The sequence below is a fragment of the Misgurnus anguillicaudatus genome, chromosome 9 (genome assembly GCF_027580225.2).
Source record: "Misgurnus anguillicaudatus chromosome 9, ASM2758022v2, whole genome shotgun sequence".
Classification (NCBI taxonomy): domain Eukaryota; kingdom Metazoa; phylum Chordata; class Actinopteri; order Cypriniformes; family Cobitidae; genus Misgurnus; species Misgurnus anguillicaudatus.
In genome coordinates, this window is record NC_073345.2 from 32,674,106 (window position 1) to 32,695,384 (window position 21,279).

The 21,279-nt window shown below is 36.0% G+C and overlaps 1 protein-coding gene across 3 annotated transcripts in view; it reads right to left on the minus strand.

Annotated features, from left to right (window-relative positions):
- LOC129423167 (phospholipase A2 inhibitor and Ly6/PLAUR domain-containing protein-like) overlaps positions 1 to 21,279 on the minus strand; it is a 57,471-nt gene that overhangs the window by 3,684 nt on the left and 32,508 nt on the right. The window lies entirely within an intron of this gene.

Below are 21,279 nucleotides of genomic sequence, written 5' to 3' on the forward strand. Positions count from 1 at the left end.
AATGTTCAGATCCATCTTTGATCAGTCAGAAGGTGAATAAAATGATGACAAACTCATATCAGTGGTCTTTTATAGCTGATGAAAATAGGGTGAGGCTGTAGAAACTTGAAGATGAATGTGGGTGCATTCTATTAAATAGAAACATAAAATTTTCGAAATAACTGAGTTCATAGACTTACTGGATTTTCATTGTCTAATGATGCGTGACAGGTTTTTATTGATTTAGTGTTCATTAAAAAATACAACTGAGAATGTTGTCCAGGCGTTTAGTGGTGCAGAAAGCACTCAAATCAGTTACCGGTTTTACTGAAAAGGGGCCGCGAAAAGTCGTTTAATGTAATATTTCTAATCTTGTGAAAATTGCCCAGGACACAGTGGCTCAGTTAGTAGCACTGCTGCCTCATAGCAAGGTCATCGGTTTAAGCATCAGCTGGTTGCCAGGTCATTCATTTGTGTGTTCTCCCTGTGTCAGCGTAGGTTTACTCCGGGTACTCCGGTTTACTTCCACAGTCCAAAGACATGGAGGTTAGGTAAATGCTAAATTGTTTCTGTTTGGATCAACTTGTGAATAAATTAACTGGTTCTCGCCATTAATAAATGAATAAAACATTAATCATGTGAACTTCCTTAACCTTTCTCTTTACCAGGAAAACAGGACTAACTTGATATGAGATCATTACCGGGTGAAAAAGTAGTACACTTCTATAATATACTAAAATATATTATATATACTAAAAATGCTTCTTTAGTACTTCTTAAGATGTTTTTAAGATTATCTAAGTGTTTTTGTTATTTTATGACACCATGAATATTAACTTAGATGCACTTTTTACATACTATCCCTGTATTAAAAAATTATTTAGTTAACTAACAAGTTTACTACAAAAATTTTATTTACTCAATTTTTTTAAGGTAAGTGGTTGCAATCAATTCATTTAAGCTATATTTAAACAAAAGTTTTTTGTTTTGTTTTTCAAATTTTTTTGTTTAAATGTAGCTTTAATAAATTGATAGCGAACACTTACCTTAAAAAAATTAGTTAATTGAATTAATCATTTTTTCAGTGAAGTTGTACCTAAATATGAAGAGTTTGGTTCCAAAACGCGATAAAATCAAAAATCTTCCAAAATCAGTATTTTATCTTAATTTTACGCAAAATCCAATATCCGCCATGTTATTCTGTCATCTTTTCTCCATTTTTTTTCCAAAACACAATAAACGCCACTTTTCTGCAGAATGCAATAAATCTGCTCCACAAATTACAGCGCACCATTCCACGCAATGTAAACAAACAATGGTGGCGCGTTGAGTTTTCCTCATCTACTTTGTACTTCATGATCAACAAACAAACAAAAACAAAATAATACTTTAATAGCATTGATAAACCTGTGATGGTTTTCTGTGACGGGAAAGAAACGTAAGCCATCAACATTTAATAATTTACGCGAGAGGCAATTGGGAGCCGTTTGCTTGTTCTCCTGACAGCATCGAGCTTTTCTCATGCTTACACATTGACCCCAGGGGATCTTATGAAAAACTATTAATAATTTTTTTGAAAGTCAATGAAAATCGAGCAGAACCAAAACATTTTACATTTGATCGCTGTGAAAAATATTAAGTGACGACGTCATGTTAATTTCATCCTGTTAACCCCTGAGACACCTCAAAAGGTGTTTCAATAAATGTTACTTTTTTAAATTGAGACTTTTGGCGTCATCGTGACAGTTTTATGATGTAAATTGAGTGAGCAAAAGCAGTATCTTCTCCAAATATCGGCTCAAGAATATTGGCAGCCTGTATCGGTCATCCGCTAAGGCTGATGAAACAAAAATCGGCATCGGCACAAAAAATTCCATATCGGTCGATCCCCAAATTGAGTTCATACTTTTTTTCAGTGTACAAGTGGTACCTAAATATATTTTTTAAATATATTTTTAGCACATTTTAGTTCATATTCATGGTGTCTTAAAATAGCACAGACAAGTAAACTTAGAAGTTCCTAAGATTATTTTAAGAAGCACTAAAGAAGATTTTTGAGTATGTAAAGTACAAAATTAGTGCGTGATAATAGAGCACTTTAAGTACACGGTAGAAGGGTACTTTTTCACCTGGGAAACCAGAACAAAGCTGCATAAAAATTATTTCCAGTCTAAATGCTTTTTGTCAGTTAAAAAAACATGGAAAAACATACTTAACTTGGTAAGTGAATTCAACACTCGCTCTTGTAACATTAATTGGTTTCTGCTATTTTTTAGCTGTATAACTTTCTTTGTTGGTTTGACAACATTATTTAATTGCAACATTTCTGTGAAACCAGAACAAGAATATTTTCATCCTTATCGGCACGTGAGTTAATTACATCCTGTTTACCCCTGACACACCTCAAAAGGTGTGTTTGAAATATTTACACATCTTTATAAGAAATCAACGTTAGGAAACTTTCACGGAAATTGAATAAGTTAAGCCCTGAGGACATGTACTTGCACTTGATTAAACCCTTTACTGACATTGGCTTTTTAAATCCTGACATTATTGAATTAATGTTTAGTATTAAGTAAACTGCCTTTCAATAAGAACAAACATAAACCTCAACAGGGGTGCCAATAACAATTTTTGGCCCTATGCAAGACTATAAAGTTGGGCCCCCTTCCGCACTCATTTTGCACCAAACATACTGTACAAGCCACCCTAGCGGTTACTTTTGCTATTGCTTTTGACCACTATATCAGTATTTAGTCAGAGACGTTTGTTGCTATAAGAACGTTAAAGGTAGGGTAACAGATTTGATCCTGAAACATTTTTTGTTATGCTGGTTAAAAGTCTCCTTACATCCTGATAGCAATCACTGTGTTAAGTTGTTTAAATGTATTTGTAGAAATTTATGTTATCTGTGAAAGGCGTAGGACCAAAAAATGTTCAACAAATCATAGATTTCGGTCCGAACGGACGTTTCCATTTTTGTCCCTCATACGTAAGCGTAATTTGAATGCCAACCGCGCAGCGAGTCCACGCAGACACCATACGTCATCGGCGCGTTCACGTGCGCTCACCTCCTGCCTGTAAACAGTGAGAACAGCAAACTTTTCTGCTAAATTGATAACCTACACAGGAGGCACAAAACTAAAGGCATCTTTTATAACAACAACAGCAAAAACTGCCTGGATCAGCAAGAGCAAAAACCGAAATTAACATCGGTAACTTTACTGCTTTACCACGAGATGAAACAGCTGCAGGAGGCAAAGGGTCTGAAAGAGTCGTTGCACTGTTTATTTTGGTAAGGTAGGTACGCGATATGTTTGTATTGAGATGGATTCAGATATTCTACTTTGATGAAACATTGTGTTGCTTATGAAATTTGTGTTCGTTTACTGATTAGCGTAACGATATAGTTACTACGTCTACACAACCGAACGTGTGCTTAAACTAATTTTGATGTAAACCAGTTGTTTGGTTATTTTGGAAGTGTTATTCGACTTTGTACTGCAAAGTTTTCTCACTGCTGAATGAGAGTGAGACATGAGATGTGACCGTCTGATCTGTGCGTGTTCATGTGTTTTGAAAGAGGCGTGACTTTGGATGGCGATTTGACTTGAGGGTGGGATCGGGATTTCATTGCTAGGCGGCTACCGTTAGCATTTTTCAAAATGTGTTACTCTACCTTTAATTGTGTAAACTCAATATTATATTGAGTAAGATCATGTTTAATAAGTTGTTTAATAATTGTTTTAATTTTAAAATGTAGCGAAAAACATTTATAATCTAATCTCTATACTAATTAATGTCTTTGTGTCAGTTTATTGTTTAAAATGGTCTGCAAATATGCATTTCGTAAGGAATAATTGACGACGGGCCATTGAATTATAAGAAAATAATGCACACCCAAGGTGCAATGCTGCACGACGCGAAGCTGAGTGCCGTTACACCGCGGGTGTGCATTATTTTCTTATAATTCAATGGCCCGTCGTCAATTATTCCTCTTTTACCACGGTTATCACAAACATTGCTCTGGTGCCTATTTTTAAGACATTTGGGAAGTTAGGTGTACGGTTATCAGAAATTAAAGTGATAGTTCGGCCAAAAATGATATTAAACCCATGATTTACTCACCCCCAAGCTGTCCGAGTTGCATATGTCCATCGTTTTTCAGACAAACACATTTTTGGATATTTTAGAAAATATTTTAGATATTTCAGTTGATTAAATGTAATGTTACGGGGTCCACCCATAGTCCACGACCTTCAAGTCCAAAAAAAGTGCGTCCATCCTTCACAAATTAAATCCAAACGGCTTCAGGATGATAAAAAAAGGTCTTCTGAGGGTAATCCGTGCGGTGTTGTTGTAGAAATATCCATATTTCAAACTTTATTAACGAAAATAAATACCTTCCGGTAACGCCGCCATCCCAGACTCCTCCTCACTCAGGAGAGAGTATTAGCGTAGTGTACGCACTTTTCTTAGGAGGCGGGGGCACAGAGCAGCAGCAGAGTAGCCTCCGTAGGCTGCGTAAGCACTCATCCTGAATGCAGATGCGACCAAGATGTCGGCGCTACCGGAAGGTAGTTATCCACGTCAACAAAGTTCCAAATATGAATATTTGTACAACAACACAGCGCGGACTACCCTCAGAAGACCTTTGTTTATCATCCTGGAGCCGTTTGGATTTAATTTGTGAAGGATGGACGCCCTTTTTTTGGACTTGAAGGTCGTGGACTATGGGTGGACCCCGTAACATTACATTTAATCAACTGAAAGATCTAAAATATTTTCTAAAATATCCGAAAATGTGTTTGTCTGAAAAACTATGGACATATGCAACTCGGACAGCTTGGGGGTGAGTAAATCATGGGTTTTTAAGGGCATTAAAATATCAGAATGAAAGCACACAACAACAAAACCCAGAAGTACACAGAAGTAAACACAATAGAAATATATGTGTATTATGTATAAGTGGATAGAAACGAATTGTTTGGTAACACATAAGCTCATGTAGCAGTTATGTGAAGGATGTGGGTGTGCTTTACAGTTAGTATACCATAGACAAGCTCTGGTAAATGAAGTTTCTGGATTACAGTAGATATTCAGTGGTGTGTCAAATAAAGAATTGGGGTTGTCACAATTAAAATAAAGGCAAACTTTGTGTCTGGTGAGGCTGCAGTTCAGTGCAAATTTGAAGTAAGGGTTTCGAGTCTTTCTCTACTATATAAAAAATGTGATCTGCTTTCACCTGCTGGTGTATATCACTGTAAACAATACTTTGCTGCCTTAAAATTTTTGGTTGAATCAACTCGGATTTACAAGTCATTACAACTTACTATTATTTATCTTGACTAGAGATGAGTTGTTATAACTACAGGTGAGTTGTTATAACTTATAAAATTAAGTTGACTTTTCTCAACTATATTTTCCCTGTTGACATGACTTGTAAATCTGAGTTGATTTGGCAAAAAATGTTGAGGCAGCAAAGTATTTTGTACAGTGTACATATCATTTTAGTTTGAAAATGTTTGTGCAACAGAGAGGTTTTGTGGATGTTAAAGGTTTTATATGGGAACTTTTATTTTAGTGTAGGGACAATGAGAATTACAATAAGTACAGCACGATATCATACATAAATAAAAGACAACCACACCATTGCATTTACCTTTATTCATTTGTCCGACACTTTAATCCAAACATTACATTATCACCATTACATTAAATAATAAAGCGGGTTTCAGAGTTCAAAGAGTTCAAAGACTTAACAGGTTTTTGTTGTATGTTTACATATATGGGGTTCTTGTTAAACTTGATTTGTTCCAACCACCGGCATTCCTTAATGACACGTATTAGCACTGAATGACGTTTGGTGATATTTTTGGCTACTTATTCATGTTATATATATTCTTTTGTTTAAAGAAGCGGTGAATCAAAAACTCAATTTTACTTGATAATTTGTTATATAAGAGGTCATCATACTTAAATGAACATCCTGCAAGTTTCAGAACTGAAAACGTCCGTGCTACTGAAATATAACCGTTTTTGGCACCAAGCCAGCTAAACACTCCAGTGAGGAATTCGGAAATCTATGACGTCAAAGTAGAATTGAAACACCTTCCCATAACCAAAAGGACACGTCTACTTTTGTAGCCCTGCCCAAAGCTTCGCGTGACACACGTGTGTCTCAACAAGTAAACATGTCTTTAAAGATTGACAAATGTAACCAAAATGACTTTTAAATACATTTTTTCTGAGAGACTTTTATTTTGACGCGGTGATCTGTTATGATACCATGGAAACGCATTTTCGGTTGTGGAAGAACCGCGTGGGAACAACACAAATACTTCAATTCGAAGGCTTGGAACATAACATTAGCAGTATGCGTGGATAAAGTTTGCTTTTGAAGAAGTTCCAGCTCGTGTGGGGAGTGTTTGTTAACGTTGTGTACAAGGATTCATTTGTAAAGAAGTCGATGCTGGATTTGCAGAGAGACTGTGATTAAAAGCACCACTTATATTGGATCTGACAACAATGACACAGCAGTATAATACACAGTAAGACATTTTACTTTATTTAAGTTACTGCGTTTCACTATTGCTTTGTTAGAAGAGATTGCTTGATATGTCCTGTTGTAACATCCGTGTCTAAATTTACTAAAAACATTAAACGATAGGGGTGTGACGAGATCTCGTGCGACGATATCTCGCGAGATTGAATGTGTCTCGCGAGATTTCTTGTGTAGGTGAAATTCTGGCCGTTTCTCAAATAAAAGACTGCATCCTTCGGAGGTCGCATTTTTAAACTGCATTTACTTCATAAAGACTGTCTTATTAGAGACTATTAACAATTATAAAGTTTACTAATAATTTAGTTAATCGCAAATTGTTGTAATATGCTAACGACTTGCGAATGTAATGCTCAGTTAATGATCTGAAATAAATCTTAATGACGTATGCAGCCTGCATATGCGACCTCCGGAGGATGCAGCTTTCTGTTTGACTCTTTTAGGGGCCAGTTACACCAAAAGCGTTTATGGCAGTTGCAGTCGCCTTTTTTAAATGATATTCTATGGGCAGGGAGCTTTTGCGCGCTGTTTATGTGAGCTGAGTGCCTTGCGGTTTTTGCCGGCGGCCGCAGCACGCACCTTTGAAGAAACGCTGAGAGCGGAGAAGCGCCCAACGTCATTCGCGTCTTTCCATTGTCCACTCAAATGAGGGGAGATGCGGGCCTTACGCTGTGGTGAGGGAAGTTTACAGTTGCTTTGAAGAACCGGATTACACTCGCTCACTCTCTCCTGCGTGTTTGTGCACCTCTCACCCTCAAACAAGGTCAGAGCAAGCGCCCTCTTTTTAAAGTTTCTGCTAATATGATAGTTAACAGCAAAAGAGCGCTCACGCTTCAATATTTGATTGACAAGACAGCTGACTCCGTGGTTGCCTAGCAATATTAAAAGCCGCGTCGACTCGCACTGCTCTTTTTTAAAAAAGGCAGTGCGTCGCGCCTTGCGTTTTGAAGCGTTTAAAGCGTGGTTGGTGTAATTAGCCTCTTACAGTGCATGCATTATATTCTGTCTTTTACTGCATTTGCTTTTTTGTTTGGGTTTCCGATAATGTTCGTTTGGGAGCTCGTATGAAGTCTGAGACGTGTTCTGTTGATCAGTGTCAGATGTGAAGTCTCAGCAGATTAAACCATCAAACCATCAGTTTACATGATTTAATGTCTGCATGTTCATTTCTATTGTAAAGAAATGGACGTATATTAAATTCAAATGGATTTAAACATTGTTTGGCTAAAAATAAGCGTTTTTCTCCGTCTAAAGTGAAAGTGAAGATAGCGTCCACGAGACGAGTCAACTATCTCCCCCTGCAGGCATTTGTTATCATACATAATGCTTTTTATTTATAGACCACAAATGTAATGTGTTTGTTAATGTAATGTTGTTTAAGGTAACTTGGTTTTAATACTTTATTTGAACCAATTATTATTGCATCTTCGTTATTATGTAATTTTAAAGGCTACTGCTCACTTGGGTCTATTTTTATTACCCAAAATAGCAAATTACTTCATTATCAGTTAGCAAAATAATTGTTGGGGCCAGTCCTTGATTAGTTAAAACATTTAAAAATAACATGATTTCAGTTTCTTATTCATTTATTTTATCATCGAGGGTTTCTTAAAAAGTGTAAAAATATCGTCTCGTCTCGTTCTTGTGAACCCAATCTCGTGTTTCGTCTCGTCTCGTGGATTAAGTGTCTCGTCACACCCCTATTAAACGATTAATAAAGGTACAACACTTAACAATATGACTGTAATTTAAAGGTAGAAATATACAAAGGTAGTGATAAGGAAGGATTTATCAGCCGCAGTTTAGATTCTGATGCCCGTTTACTGTGTTGTATACGGTAATTTAAGCGTGTTGCGTTTGAAAGGTCAAACACTCAACAAAGCTTATTTTTTATTATATAACTGTGGTATGTAACATTACGTGAATGTAAAAGCAACCTCACAAGCACAATAGAAATATACAAAGTTATTGATAAGGATTTATTAGCCGCAGTTTAGATTCTGATGCACGCTTACTGTGTTTTATACGGTAATTTAGTCACGTCGAGTTTTGTTTCTACTTTAATATACGTATTGTCATTTATGTGTATCATCTTTAGCACCCAGAATCTTTTGTGGCTCAAACATATTTGTGTTCGGCTGCTATTTTTATCACATTAATGTTTTTAAAACATTTCCCCACATGTAATGACGGGGAATGAAGCTGTCCAATCATAGCAGTGGGTGTTTACGTTCAGGTCTTCAATGCGGCCCGCCCCTTCAAACGAACCATTTCTCCAGAGAGCCACTAATCCATGTTACAAAATAGCCTATTACTTATTGCTTTTGATTTTTTTGAATGTAAAAACCATGCGAACATCATAAATAGACATCAGACAACAGTATAAAACAATAAAATCGACAAATTCACCGCCCCTTTAAAGATCTTAGCGCTGTTACAGAAAATTGTCAAAATATGTACTCCACCTGTCACTGGGGCAGTACCCTTGTAAAAATTCCTAATATATACCCTTAGGTACAGATATGTTAACATAACTTGGAGGTACTAATAAGCAATTTTTTGGTACAATACCAATCTTTCCCTTTGAGGTATGAACTCTTTAGAAGCAAAGTTGTACTTTTTGAAAGGCTATAGGTAGGCCCGCTGGGGTACATATTTCATCGTTTTTAGGTAATTAAGAAAAAGAGTGTGAAGTTCTGTTGAATTCAGTGAATCAGGATGTAGAAGAAAAACGGCCATAAGAGAAAGACAAGGTTTTGAGTGACGCTCACAGCACTGTTGCACAGATTCCCCTGACAGCATGAGATTTGCCCGTACCCTTGAGGCACATTTTTAACAAGTAGTGCAATTAGAAATGAAATTCAATATAATTTGTCATCTTTTGGAGAAAAATGTCCCTCTTCTGTTAAGAAATTCTCACCTGTGGCTGTGGCTGTAATGCAGGAGTCTTCATTTCCCAAACAGCTTAATTTGTTTGAGCAAGTCTTCCCATCACAGTAGTAACACTGATTTCCATTTGGGGTGTTAGAGCTGGAATCTGTAAAAGAAACAAATCTTATTCTTTCACCTTAGGCTTAAAGGGGACATATCATAAAAATCTGACTTTTTTCCATGTTTAAGTGCTATAATTGAGTCCCCCTGCTTCTATCAAGCTAGAAAATGTGATAAAGCAGTAAAAAATAGGTACTTGAAGTTTAGCTCCTCCTGTGATGTCATAAGGGGATACCACCTCTTAAAGGCGGAGTGCACAATGTTTGAAAAACACTTTGTAAATGGGAGTCGGGCCGACTACCAAAACACACTTGTAGCCAATCAGCAGTAAGGGGCGTGTCTACTAACCAACATCCTTGCCTGGGTTGCGTATGTGTGGGGCGGGTCTATCAAAACCAGATTCTATTGGGGTAGGGGTGTGTTTGTTTAGATGATTTCAAATGTCAACATTGGCTTTCAAACATTGTGCACCCCGCCTTTAATCTGCACTATCAAACCACGACACTGCCATTTAGTGTAGAGATCAGCTCATTTGCATTTAAAGGGACACACCCAAAACGGCACATTTTTGCTCACACCTATATTTGTTATAATAAATTATCTATGTGGCATTTTGAGCTAAAACACCAAAGGTTTATTTTACATCTTAAAAAAGTCTTGTGAAATGTATAGCATATCGTATAAAAAGTATACAGCATCAAGGTCAAGTTCACTTTTATTTATATATAGCACCTTTAAACAACATTTCTGCTGACAAAGGTTTTTCACAATAACACAATAAAAAAATCATACAAAGCAGTCATAAAAGAATTATTTAGTATGTAAATCAACAACAATGCAACAATGCTGCTAATGCAATGTTCTATCACTGAGCTATAAAGATTAAACAACAGTAATGAAAAATGGGAACGAAATAAAATAAGTAAATAAGAAAATAAATACAACACAGATGTTACTCTCGAGTCAGAATTTCAGTCGTCAACTCCGATACTTGAAATAGTACATTTACCCTCAAAAATACTGAACTCACCCAAAGTTGAAATACTTGTTGCGCTCATACAGGTGGTATAGTTTGCTGTTTGACATGTTATCGGTACGCCTGTTCAAGAACCTGTCACTGTCACATTTTCACACTGATAACATTGGAGCGAGTGTCCTTAAAAACAGAATGAGAGAGAAAGATTCAATATGTGTTTAAACCTAATAAAACATTAAATATACTTTACTTTCCTTTATACTGTATTAGTCCCATCACTGGGAAATTTGTCATGAACATTGTGCAAGTCAGTACATACATCAAAAACAATATACAAAAATATACTTTAGTGTTTTGTACTGTACCTCCAGCAATAAGAGATAAAAGGAGAATAATGAAGATGTTTAGATCCATCTTTGGTATTCGTCAAAAGGTAAATAAAATGAAAAGCATTTTCAGTGGCTTCTGTATTAAAGACAAAAGAGGGTGTAGCTGTAATGAGAAAGTGAAACCTAAATAATTAAGTGGGTGGATAATCTACGGCCTATACCAGGTTTAGTCCTGGTATTAAGTTTAAAGTTTAATTTATTTCTAAAGCACATTTAAAAACAATAGAAGTTGACCAAATTGCTGTACATGTAATAAGGATCATGAAACAAACAACAATAAAAAGCAAGAGTATACAAGGCACTTAAGCTCTCAGACTGATTCAAACGCTAAAGAATAAAAGTATGTTTTAAGAAACAGATTAGGGGCCATCCTCCCAGACAAAGGTAGTGAGTTTCAGAGTTTGGGGGCAACTATGTAAAGGCACGATCGCCACTGTGCTTCAGTCTAACTTTAGGGACCGTCAGCAGCATAATGCCAGCAGACCCCAGGGATCTTGATGGATCATGCATTTTTATAAGTTTAGAAAAGTTGAAACTAGGCCATTTAAGCATTTGTAAGGAAACATTAAAACTTTCAAATTAGTGCTGGGCAAAGATTAATCGCGATTAATCGAATACAAAATAAAAGTGAGTTTTGGCATAATATATAAGTGTGTGCTGTGTGCAGTTATTATGTATATTTAAACACACACACACACACACACACACACACACACACACACACACACACACACACACACACACACACACACACACACACACACACACACACACACACACACACTGAAAAAAATGATTCATTGAATTTAATAAATTTTTTTAAGGTAAGTGGTTGCAATCAATTTATTTAAGCTACATTTAAACAAAAAAGATTAATAAAGTAAAATAAAATATAAAACTTTTGTTTAAATGTAGCTTAAATAAATTGATTGCAACCACTTACCTTAAAAAAATTGATTAAATTCAATGAATCATTTTTTTCAGTGCACACAATTTCAGATTTTTTTTTATTTATATAACATTTTTGTATTTTATACATAATAGAATGTATACAAATAAAAAATATATGAAGAGTTTGGTTCCAAAACGCGATAAACGCCATTTTTGAAAAAATGAGTTACTGCCAAAATCAGTATTATATCAGGTCAGTAGTTAAAAGTAAATTCTTAATTTTACGCAAAATCCAATATCCGCCGTGATATTCTGTCATCTTTTCTCCCTTTTTTCCCAAAATGCGACAAACGCCACTGCTCCTTTTTTACAGAACGCAATAAATCCATTTCTGATATTACAGCCCACCAGTCACGCAATGTAAACAAACAATGGCGGACGCGCTGAGTCCACGGAGTCCTAGTTTTCCTCATCTACTTTGTACTTCGTGATCAACAAACAAAACAAAATAATACTTTAATTGCATCGCTAAACCTGTGATGGTTTTCTGTGATGGGAAAGAAACGTAAGCCATCAGCATCTAATATTTTCCCTGAGAGGCACTCGGGAGACGGGTGCTTGTTCTCCCGACAGCATCAAGCTTCTCATGCTAACACATTGACCCCAGAGGATCTTATGAAAAACTTTCCATTATTTTACTCAAAGTCAACGAAAATCGAGCAGGACCAAAAACATTTTACAGCTGATCTCTGTGAAAGACGTTAAGCGAGGACGTCAAGTAACCGCAATGACAGTGATCTTAATATGACAAAGTAAGTGTTTTGATTAATGACATTAATGTTTATTTTTTTAATTAGTGTGTACAACTAGTCAACTAAATGAATATAACATGGCAAAGATGAATGCACATTTATATAGGCTATTGATTCAATAGATTTATAGCATTTTGAATAAAAACTTGTCATGGATTTATTGCATTTTGTGGAAAAAATTATCCGTTTTTATAATAAATCTTTGAAAATCAACTTATGGATTTGAATTTTTTATGTTTTTATAACCTAAAGATGCTATGTGAAAGTTTGTAATAGAAAATAGTTGTTTTCATCTTGTCACTTTCTTGGTATAGAAAACACGTTTTTACCAAAATTTGTCAAAATGGATTTATTGCGTTTTGGAACCAAACTCTTCAAATACAGTATTGTTCAAAATAATAGCAGTACATTGTGACTAACCAGAATAATCAAGGTTTTTAGTATATTTTTTATTGCTACGTGGCAAACAAGTTACAAGTAGGTTCAGTAGATTCTCAGAAAACAAACAAGACCCAGCATTAATGATATGCACGCTCGTAAGGCTGTGCAATTGGGCAATTAGTTGAATTAGTTGAAAGGGGTGTGTTCAAAAAAATCGCAGTGTGGCATTCAATCACTGAGGTCATCAAATTTGTGAAGAAACAGGTGTGAATCAGGTAGCCCCTATTTAAGGATGAAGCCAACACTTGTTGACCATGCATTTGAAAGCTGAGGAAAATGGGTCGTTCAAGACCTTGTTCAGAAGAACAGCGTACTTTGATTAAAAAGTTGATTGGAGAGGGGAAAACCTATAAAGAGGTGCAAAAAATGATAGGCTGTTCAGCTAAAATGATCTCCAATGCCTTAAAATGGAGAGCAAAACCAGAGAGACGTGGAAGAAAACGGAAGACAACCATCAAAATGGATAGAAGACTAACCAGAATGGCAAAGGCTCAGCCAATGATCACCTCCAGGATGATCAAAGACAGTCTGGAGTTACCTGTAAGTACTGTGACAGTTAGAAGACGTCTGTGTGAAGCTAATCTATTTTCAAGAATTCCCCGCAAAGTCCCTCTGTTAAAAAAAAGGCATGTGCAGAAGAGGTTACAATTTGCCAAAGAACACATCAACTGGACTAAAGAGAAATGGAGGAACATTTTGTGTACTGATGAGAGTACAATTGTTCTTTTTGGGTCCAAGGGCCACAGGCAGTTTGTGAGACGACACCCAAACTCTGAATTCAAGCCACAGTACACAGTGAAGACAGTGAAGCATGGAGGTGCAAGCATCATGATATGGGCATGTTTCTCCTACTATGGTGTTGGGCTTATTTATCGCATACCAGGGATCATGGATCAGTTTGCATATGTTAAAATACTTGAAGAGGTCATGTTGCCCTATGCTGAAGAGGACATGCCCTTGAAATGGTTGTTTCAACAAGACAATAACCCAAAACACACTAGTAAACGGGTCTTGGTTCCAAACCAACAAAATTAATGTTATGGAGTGGCCAGCCCAATCTCCAGACCTTAATCCAATTGAGAACTTGTGAAGTGATATCAAAAATGCTGTTTCTGAAGCAAAACCAAGAAATGTGAATGAATTGTGGAATGTTGTTAAAGAATCATGGAGTGGAATAACAGCTGAGGTGCCACAAGTTGGTTGACTCCATGCCACACAGATGTCAAGCAGTTTTAAAAAACTGTGGTCATACAACTAAATATTAGTTTAGTGATTCACAGGATTGCTAAATCCCAGAAAAAAAAAATGTTTGTACAAAATAGTTTTGAGTTTGTACAGTCAAAGGTAGACAATGCTATTTTTTTGAACACACCCCTTTCAACTAATTGCCCAATTGCACAGCCTTAAGAGCGTGCATATCATGAATGCTGGGTCTTGTTTGTTTTCTGAGAATCTACTGAACCTACTGGTAACTTGTTTGCCACATAGCAATAAAAAATATACTAAAAACCTTGATTATTCTGGTTAGTCACATTGTACTGCTATTATTTTGAACAATACTGCACTGAAAAAAATGATTCATTAAATTTAATCAATTTTTTTAAGGTAAGTGGTTGCAATCAATTTATTTAAGCTACATTTAAACAAAAAAGATTAGTAACGTAAAATAAAATATAAAACTTTTGTTTAAATGTAGCTTAAATAAAGTGATTGCAACCACTTACCTTAAAAAAATTGATTAAATTCAATGAATAATTTTTTTCAGTGTGTATGTGCAGCATCACCTAATATTAGCAGTAACCTTTAGATTAAAAATATTAGTAAATGCTGATATTAACATGAATTAAGATTAATGTAAATGCTGCAGAAGTGTTGTTCATTTTTAGGTAATGTTAACTACACTGAAAAAAATGATTCATTGAATTTAATCAATTTTTTTAAGGTAAGTGGTTGCAATCAATTTATTTAAGCTACATTTAAACAAAAGTTTTATATTTTATATTACTTTACTAATCTTTTTTGTTTAAATGTAGCTTAAATAAATTGATTGCAACCACTTACCTTAAAAAAATTGATTAAATTCAATGAATCATTTTTTTCAGTGTAATGTTAACACAAGCATCGCAGTGTCATGACTCATGGTCAGTCTGTTGGTCAACGTTCGGTTATTGATTGAACGGGTTCTCACTCAAGGTTTAAATATATACCAGCACGAAACATTTTTTTTGGGTCTGTATAACTAAACCATTTTCTTTGGTTGTTTTGATTTTGGTTTTATTTTCCATGGAGTAACCAACATTTGCGTCTTTATATTTATAAATAAATAAATAAATAAACATACAATGTTAAAGCTCCAGTGTGTACTTTTTTTAGTTAATTCTTAGCAAAAACCCATGTTTTCTTCCAAAAGTATGTGGTCATTCATGTGTAATTACTTCCACCCCACTAATCAAAGTATTCTCGTAAGTGTAGAATCTGCTATTTAAAATACATACCGCCGTAACGCTCTCTGGCTGAATCCATGTTGTGCCTCCATCTTTGAAATACATTCGCCGACGAGGGACATTCCTGAAATTCAAGCTCCGCCTTTCGCGCTTTCAGAGCACACTCAAGCTGGCCGCGAGCTGAAGCCTACGGAGGTTGCATGTGTAGGCGGTATACGTCATCAAGACAGTCTTATTTCAGAATATTAACAATTATAAAGCTGACATTTATTCTTAGTTAATTGTAAATTGATGTAATATGCTTATGACTTGCGAATGTAATGCTCAGTTAATTTAAATAAACCAGGCTTGATGACGTATGCAGCCCGGATATGCGACCTGCGTTAGACTGAATCCTTCGGCCGCACGCCGTGATAAACCTGCGATCTAATGCTTTGAAAGCCTGTTGAAGAACTATTCTCGAGGACATTAAAACAAGTCGCCAAGGAAGCGAAACAGGGATTTTAAACGACAACGCGACAGGAAAAACATCAAGACCAAAGTCAATATTGGAGTTAGTTTTCCAAGATGGGGCTCATTGGACAATGAAGTTGCTAGGTTACTTCACCACAGGTAATTCAGCATATTCGTTTACATCTATACAGTTTATGTTGTAAACTTGAAGTTTTATAGTTCCTTGGCTAACTATAGCATGGGTATGCGTAACACTTGTTAGTGTAAACATGCATGTGGTTTAATGTCTTGGAACAGCCACACGCCGTCTCTCCGCCCATTTATGTAATCTGAGGTAACTGTTACTGAGATAAATGTTTTTCATCTTTTCTGACCTCTAACACAAACACACGGTGTACAGCGCTATTTTTAGCCTTTCATTGATAAAAGCGTCTGATCTGCGCGTCTTTCGTTTCATTTTACAAGCGTGTGAAAGTTGAGCGATCTTATTACCAATATCAGAGAAAGCTCTTACATATACACGGACATGTAACGTTTACTTAAACATAAGCATTGGACTCTGACATATTAGTTTGCGTCCATTTAAACCCGTCATTACTCTAGCTCATGATTAAATGACAGAGGGACTCGTCCACAGACCATCTCCTCAGTAATCTGAAGAGAAGCGGTCGAAAATGGACAAAAAGAGACGGATTTAAACACCAAGTGTAAACGTAATGTGTCTCTCTCGTCCACTTGTGATCTGATCGACGAAAACACATCTTAATACCAAGTGTAACAGCCCGTGTGATATTTTTCCTCGCGTCGATGAAAAAAGAAGTGTCTAAGCTACGTTTATGGTTGCTTTTTGTATGTGATTTTAAGCGGACATATCATGACAATCAGACTTTTTCCATGTTAAACATAAATCTGTGTGCTTTGATGGATCACACGCAAATGACATTGCAAATTGTTCATTTTTTTTCATTGCTTTTTCTTTGTAGCTACTGGAAGCCATGTTAACCTTGGCATGACACGGCCGGGCCACCGTACGAGTTAAAACGCGTTCCGAATGGGGGGGGCTAGAAAGTAATATTCAGTTGGTTGTCATATAGACTTTCACCGCTTGATGGGAGTAGATCCTACACAGTGGAGCTTTAAATTATCAGCACTACAGGTACAATATATTATATGAATGCAAAATATCTTTTTATGCAATTAAATTATGTTTTTGTAGGTCAGTGATGCTTTAATAATATTTTTTTTCATTCTGGGGAAATTGCAAAACACTCTACTGTTCAGTCATTACACAAATTTTGGAGCATTAATAACAATTTTTACTCTTTATTGATAATTTGATTTTGCTATTAGTAAGGTAAGTCAATGAGTACTCATGATCATTTTCAAGGAACATTTTTATTTTTTTTCTCATTCTGAAAGCCAAAATAAGGAGTTGTAGTCTACAGTAGTCAGCACATTTCTCTAGTACAAAATAATCTGCTGCCACCTGCTGGTAAATTAAGCTATAGCTATACATTTAAATATTTATTTATATTCATTACACATCTATACATCTTCCTAACATCAGTCTGTTGCAGGTCTGCATCACTGCACTATTGAACATATTATCAGTTCGTATTGCACTTTACACCTGCTATGTACATATTAGCTAGTCAGACAATATCACCCCGATTATACACTTCTGCACATTTGCAACAGTTAATACTGCTGTTGTCTGTTTGCATTTCATATTCAATCATATGCATGTTTTATATTTCATTTATGCATACTTTGTGTATAACATTTATCAGGTGGAGTGCCCTCATGCTCCACCAGAAGGCACTCCTGTCTTTTACATTCAATATCACTCTTCACTACGTTTCCCATACTGATTTGATTTGAATGATTTATACACTTGATTGATTGATGTGATTAATAACCCTTTGCATGGACTCATTATCTCTGATCACTTATACCTGTTTCTCATTACCTTGTAATAATTACCAGCCTATTTAAGCCCAGTCGTTTTTGTCATGCAAAAATGCCTGTATCTTTTCCCAGTTCTCTCCTAATGTTTTTCCAGAGGTGGACACTACTTGAGTATTTTACTTCCTACATAAATTTACATTTTCAAGTATTTGTATTTTATCAGTGTTTTTCTTTGGAAAACATACATTCCAAAGCATTTATCATAATTTTTATTCTAACTACATTTCATAATAAGTTTTTGGTTTATATTTTATATTTAAGTACATTAAACATCTAGTACATTTTTACTTTTACTTAAGTGAAAAGTACTTTCTTACTTTTACTCAAGAAAAGTAAAAGTACACAATTTTTATTTAATTAGGTATTAAATAATTTTTAATATGCAATATAAAAGGAATACACAGTATGATTCTATGCTTTAGAATGTAGAATCAAAGTAAAAAAATTTCCCAAGACAAACACTCTAATAAAGCACAGAGCTTGGAAAATGTAACTTAAAAACTCAAGTAGTGTCCACCTCTGTATACTTTGTATTTATTTTTGGGTTGCTTACCTGTGTTATTGACCTCTGCCTGTGTTACGAATGATTGTGGATTACCCTTTAATAAAGTTTACTCAATAAGAAATGATTTCGTTATCACTTAAAATAATTGTTTGACAGTTCTAGATTAGTTAAAACATTTCAATTGTATGTGATTTCAGATGAATAAAAGACATTATCATTTCTTAAAGTGTAAAAATCTCGTTTCGTTCTCATGAACCTATTCTCATTGTCTCGTGGGTTAAGTGTCTTGTCACACCCCTATCAAATGCCTTCAGGTAGATCTTAGTCATATTTTCCGTCATATTTGTCATAACTGTCATATCTTGTGATGATTAACAGATGTATTATATATGTTTTACATGAGTTACACACAGATTATTTGCATGTATTACAATACTGATTATATGATTGATGGATTCATGTATGGTTGGACTAGTGAAATTATTGGCAGCGCAAGTAAAAACTACTAAGCTAGCAGAAAAATCTTTATTGTTTATGCAATAATAAGGGGGTTAAAAAAATCACAGAATAAAAACACAACTGCATAGCAATAAACACAGAAAAATCTAAATAAAACAGAATATATATATGTATATATGTATATATGTGTGTGTATGTGGATAGATAATAATTGTTTGGCAACCCAAAGGTAATGTAGCTATGGATATGGATGTGCTTTACAGTTAATATAACAATCTTTTTATACAACTTTTTATAGTGTTTGTGGTAAAAAAGTGGCTTTTCCCTTCCTTTTTATAGACTAGAACCTTTTTTTACTTCAAAAGCCTTTTTGTGCAGCAGAAAGGATGTTAAATTTCTTTTGGAACCATACAACTCGATAAAAGATCTTTTAAGAACCTTTATTTTAAATAGTTTGTATTGAAATGATTAAATTACAATATTGCACAAATAATAGAAAACACAACAATTGCGATATTAATTTGGCAGATGCTTTAATCCTAAGTAATAATAATAATATAATAATAACTTTATTTTTATATAGCGCCTTTAAAGTAGCTTCTCAAGGCGCTTTACATAACAGAAAATAAGAAAACAACGCACACAAAATTATGTAAGTAATGCATACATACATGTAAAAATAACACAAGTAAATGCATACGTACATGTAAAAATGAGACAAGTAATGCATACATACATGTAAGAACACACAACAAATAAAAGGGTCATAAAAAGGCTATCCTAAAAAAGTGAGTCTTTAAAAGAGATTTAAAACTACTAAAGTTCTGTGCGTCTCTGATGTAAGGAGGGAGTGCATTCCAGAGTCTAGGTGCGTACGACGAAAAAGCCCTATTCCCTACTGAGCGCAGCCGTGACTGTGGGACTACTAATAGTCGTGCCTGTGAGGAGCGCAAGTGACGCGTGGGTGTGTAAAAAGTTAAAAGTGCTGACAGATACTGGGGGGCAAGACCATGCAGTGCCTTGTATGCAAGCATGAGGACTTTAAAATCAACTCGGAACCTGACCGGAAGCCAGTGCAGGGACTTGAGAATTGGTGTAATGTGCTCATTTTGCCTGACTCCAGTCAGGATCCTAGCAGCTGAATTTTGCACATATTGTAGTTTATTCAGTGTGGTTTTAGGAACTCCAATCAGAAGTGCATTGCAATAGTCAATGCGAGAGAACACAAAAGTGTTAATAAGCCTTTCAGTCACCGAGCGGGACAGCATAGGATGAAGACTAGCGATATTTCTGAGATGAAAAAATGAGTTCTTAACTGTGTAACGAACGTGGGGGTCATAAGACAAACCAGAATCAAACATTACTCCTAGGTTTTTTAATTTGTTTTGTGCTTCCAGGACAGAGCCATCTATGTTTAGCGATAGTGAGCCAGCTTTGCGAAGCTGGTGAGGGGTGCCAAGAAGCAAGACCTCCGTCTTATCACTATTGAGGCACAAAAAGTTTTGAGACATCCATGATTTTATCTCAGCAATACAGTGAGTCAAACGAGAAAGGTCCAGATTATGATTAGTCTTGGAGTGGATATAAATCTGAGTGTCGTCCGCATAAAAGTGATAATTTAGCCCAAGTGATCTTAGGGTGTTTTCACATATACACCGTTTAGGTCGGCCCAAATGACGTGTCGCTCCGAGTACGGTGCGTTTGGGTCAGTGTGAACACAGCAGCCGCACTCGGGTGCGCACTAAACGGCCGCTCCGAGACCGCTCTAAACAGGTGGTCTCGGAGCGGCTGTTGCCGAACTCTGGGGCGACCCACCTGTGGTGTGAACACTGCCGGACCTCGGACCGAACCAAATACAGGAAGTTCTCCACATGTTTGAGCCACTGGGCTTCCGTTGTGACGTGAGCCGGGTGTTATATTGTGGGTTAACAACAAACAAGCCAATCTGGTCCGTTGCAGAGAGATTCGCTGTCTCCTTTACGTTTGAGCTGATGATTTTATAAATGCATAGCTGTCCTCCACACACAAATAGTGACATTACGGGCTTTTTAGCAAACGGCTCCGTGAGAAAGGCTTTAATAGAACAGCTACGCAATTTCGCGTTAAAGCAAAGAAACTTCGCAAAGGCGTGCATCGTTTATCTCCACATCTTGATAGCTGCGCTCTCCCTGTCAGGCTGGTTGTCGTGGAAACGTGGGGGTGGTCATGAGACGGTAAGAGCTGTCAGAGACCAATGACAGCGCTGACCGTTGTCACATGGCGTACGGTGCGGCATTTCGAGTAAAGTAAAAAATATATATATGTGAACACGGACCGCACTAACTGAAAAATGATACAATGTATTTTGGTGCGCTCCGAGGCCACACCACGGTGCGCACCAACATATGTGAAAACAACCATAAAAGCAAT